Source organism: Lathyrus oleraceus, chromosome 4 (assembly GCF_024323335.1).
Source record: "Lathyrus oleraceus cultivar Zhongwan6 chromosome 4, CAAS_Psat_ZW6_1.0, whole genome shotgun sequence".
NCBI classification, from domain to species: domain Eukaryota; kingdom Viridiplantae; phylum Streptophyta; class Magnoliopsida; order Fabales; family Fabaceae; genus Lathyrus; species Lathyrus oleraceus.
The window spans coordinates 241255104-241259562 of NC_066582.1; the positions used below are offsets into that span (position 1 = coordinate 241255104).

The 4459-nt window shown below is 32.6% G+C and overlaps 1 non-coding gene across 1 annotated transcript; it reads right to left on the reverse strand.

The window, feature by feature from the left end:
• Window positions 1–2460: 2460 nt before the first annotated feature.
• Window positions 2461–2541, reverse strand: TRNAL-AAG (transfer RNA leucine (anticodon AAG)). The gene has a single exon. It is a non-coding gene; the product is annotated as a tRNA-Leu (tRNA).
• Window positions 2542–4459: the final 1918 nt, after the last annotated feature.

Here is a 4459-nt window from a genome sequence, read left to right on the forward strand (position 1 = left end):
TTTGTTTTTCTCACTGGAGTCTTCTAGTACCTCTGAGACTACTTGAATAAAGTGAGTATCCTTTCGATTGAAAACTCTTAATGTTTATGAGGTTGCGAGGTGTAATTATGTGTTTTATGAAACTAAACTCTTTTTTACGTCCCAGAATTTTTTTTCTTAGCAATTGGAGGCTCCTAGTATCTAGGAGGTTGCAAGTACGTAATTCTCTGTTTCGTAAAAAGTCTTAAAAAAATCATAGTTGTTATGGAGTAGTCATTGGAACTCTCACATATAGGGATAGATGATCCAAAAGGAGAATTTAATCGCTTTTAATTATATTTATCAATTGTGATTATTATTCTTCAATTTACTATTAGCACACAAGCTTTGAATTTGCTAAACACACCACCACCACCACCCATTATATAACTCATTGTGTTATCAACAAAATTGCATTCATCTTGTCCTTGTCCTTAGGCAAGAATATACACAACCTTTGTGGATACAATAATAAAACTCACCATATTATAGTTTTTGTTGACATAATTACTACTACAATGTTTTCCATTCAAATAAACAGCATTGCAAATGTTTGTGCCACCTCAGAGCTTTATTTTCAAGATTGTGAAGGAAAAAGGTTATTTACGGTGCATATCATGGCCATCAAAATATTTGTCATATAAGATTTCACCCGTTGTTGATACAATAGATTTTAGAGAAAAAAACATTCTCATTGGACCTTTTGATTTCAAAAGGTTGAACTTGTAGGAGACATTCATTACCTCAAAGTTACCATGACCAGCTTCCTGGCTTATCTATTTGCTTGAAGCATGCAGACTAGCTCTAGAAACATTATGAGGAGAATAAATATCATAAATTATGGATTTGGCGCCATGAAAATCTATTTTGTAAAGACATTTCAGCAACTTAGTTAGTTACACAAGACAAAACGAAAGACAAACTACAAATTCAATAAATGGTTTTTTATCCAAAAAGAAAATAGACAACCATGTTAGTAGGAAATCTCAAAGCTATATACGAACACAGATTTCAATGTAGGTTTCAATACAAGAAACAAAATAGTAGAGAAACAGTTGCACTACTCTCACGTGAAATCGCACCATTTTTGGTCGATATTAATAACAATATTCAAACAAATTATCTCAAGTTTAATTTCTAATATGAATTCTAACAGACAAAATTATTACAACATATAAATGAAATATATTTTTGTTTGAACTATAAATTATGTCTGAGCATCTAGATTTAGTTTAAATTGTAAGTTGTTGGGGTGGCTACGGATCTCCTACCTTAACCTTCGTGGCCGCTTCAAAGTGAGAAATAATCAGTTCTGCAAAAATCAACAAGATCTAATTCTCTAATGGCCACAATTGATTCCACAATGCATAAGCCAACAAGAAAAGTGAATGATTCTTCAATATGACAAATAGCTTAGCAAAATTTGAGAGATGGAGACATGAGGAAGATTGAGAATATAAGTCACGTGTTTTAAAAATTTGGAGGTAAATGAAAGTTTAAATGATTAGTGTAAACAATAAATATTTTGGAGTTTTAGGGCGCAAGTTAGGGAAAAGGGGGAGCATGAATGGAAAAAAAAGTAGCGCACCTATAATTTTTCATTAAAAGATCTAGGATGGTGGCAAGAAACTGTCTCAAGATTTCCCTTAATCACGGGTGAAGGCTGTATTGAAAGAACTATTGCGGCTTGAGTGTCACCAAGTTATAAATTTATTGTAGCTGTACACTTTCTATCAACAGGTCTTGTCAATGTATGCTTACCATTTCTAATATGATATTATTGATCCCTTATTGATTAAAAAACATAAAACAAGTAAAATTGGGAGAAAAAAATAGAACTGAACTTTTCGATATGACACATTTGATAAGTTTGCAACGCCAAAAAAAGATTTAGTGGTATGACATTTTTTATAAATAAAAAAACAAATTTAATGTTGAGAGTGGGATTTAAACCCACGTCTTTTCGGACCAGGATCTTCATTTGACGGAGATATTGAGAATAAAAGACACGTGTTCTGCAATTTAGAGGAAAATAGGAAGGTGGGAGGATTACGATAGGAAAGAGTATTTTGGAATTTTAGGGCAGGACTCAACATAAAAAGAAAGCATGAACAAAAAAAAGTAGCACTAATTTAGTTTTTTATGAAAAAATCTAGGACGTTCCGCAATTTAGAGGAAAATAGGAAGGTGGGAGGATTACGATAGGAAAGAGTATTTTGGAATTTTAGGGCGGGACTCAACAGAAAAAGAAAGCATGAACAAAAAACAGTAGCACTAATTTAGTTTTTTATGAAAAAATCTAGGACGGTAGAAGGAAATTGTCTCAAGAACCGCCCTTAATCATGGGTGAAGGTAATGTTGAAATAGGGACTTGAGTGTTGCAAAGTTATATATTTATGGTAGTTATACAATCACTCTCTTTATAAGTAAAAGAAAAATAAATGTTGAAAGTGGGATTTGAACCCACGCCCTTTCGGACCAGAACCTTAATCTGGCGCCTTAGACCAACTCGGCCATCTCAACTTTAGTGTTATAATATTGAGAAATTATTTATTTTAATGATTATGTTATATGTGCAAGACAATTTTTTTGTCTAGTAGTATAATGGTCATAGTTTCACCACATCAAGGTATAATCAATCACTTATTTGGGGTGGTTCTAAGTGTTTTCCATATATATGAGTGATTTTGTACGACATCAAGATATGTTTTATTCATTTATTCTTGAAAGTTACACCTTTATGACCTCACTGACTTAGATGTTAGGGGTGATAACTTTGCATGCACACCTCTCTCTCCATCTACCAATGACTTTTACCGTCATGTTAGAGAGTTTCCACAATGGTCTTCAATAGAAGATCAATATTTCATGTTCCACATAAAAATAGTGGCGCTGTTTATGGGAATTTTGTCTTGATTCTCACACATTTCCATGTCAAAATCTTATAAATTTCTGCGTTGCGCCACCACAATTGCTTTTGTTAACCAAATTGATAAAATGAAATTTTTTGTATGTAATATCTCATATACCCTTAAGTGCTCTAAAATTTATGAGTTTGGACAAATAGAGTAACTAGTGGATTCTGAAGAGATTAATCCTTATTAAATGAGAACGACATTTATTAATAAGTAAAAAAATGGACATTTTGGTAACATTATTAATTGGTCAATTGGTACTAGAAGACAAATATCATTTAAGATATTTTCTCTCTTTTTTTAATATTGTGTGTGTGGAGGAAAGAAAAGAAAAAAGAAGAAAAACCATAAAGGAGAGGAAGGAAAGAAAGAAATAAGAAAAAAGAGAAGAGGGAAAGAGGAGAAAAGTGGGAGAATAGGAAAACTCTTGGAAGTCCATCATCATCATAATCTGCATCTTAATTTCATCATCTTCTTCTTGAATAAGGTGAGTTCCTAGATAGGATTTAGCTTTTGGGGGAAAGGATATATGAATTGGGAATTAGGATTTGTGTGACTTCAATGGTGAAATTATTGGTGTTCATGCTTCTCATTGTTTTATCTGTTGATACCATGTTGGGTTGTTGTTGTTGGTTGATCATAATATGGTGATGTTGTTTCTATGTTGTTGTTGTCACTATGATTACATGTTTCATAAATTAGGAGAATCATGAGGCATATGTTGTTGTTGTGTTACATACTTGTTTCTTGAAGCCAAGAATCATAAACCATTGGAATCATGTTTGGTTATGAGTTGGGAATGGTTTAGTGTTGTTAAAAATGGAAGAGGATATGTTTAGAAATGATTTTTTTTTAGAAAAGTTGTTGTGACAATTGATTGCACCTATCATACAATCGACCGCACCTTCCAAAAATAGTGTTAAAACTGGTATTTTTGAGAAATCATTCAGTGACAATCGATTGCACCAAATGACAACCGATTGTCATGCCCAGAAATGTTGTTTTTCGTTCGACAGAGCCTGCTGCAATCAATTGCACCAAATGACAATCAATTGTATCCCATGCTTCTTTCAAAAATTATACATTTTAAGGATTCTAAGCTATCTTAAGAGTCATATAACTTGTGTCATGATATGTATGCATTAGATTATCATTAATAGGTCGATTTACATGAATTTAGGTGTGTTTTAACCTAAAACGTCGATTAGGCTAAAATGATTGGTAAATGAGTTTCATAAATTTTAATAATGAACGAACAGATGTGTTAGGAAAATAACATAGAGAACTATGATATATAGAGAAATATTAATAAGTTATTCCACTATGATTTCCATTTGAGTCCAATTAACCCCACCATAGGATCATTGGACTGATGCTTTACCATGTGACGTGAAAGTGGAAAAAGTTAGATTAAGGTGGTTGTGTATTAGCCTTGCCTATGATTTTGTAACATGTTGTGTGATCATATGGGCTTTATGTGTTGGTGTAAGCCCTAGAGGCCAATACTTTTGGTACTTGTATCGAAT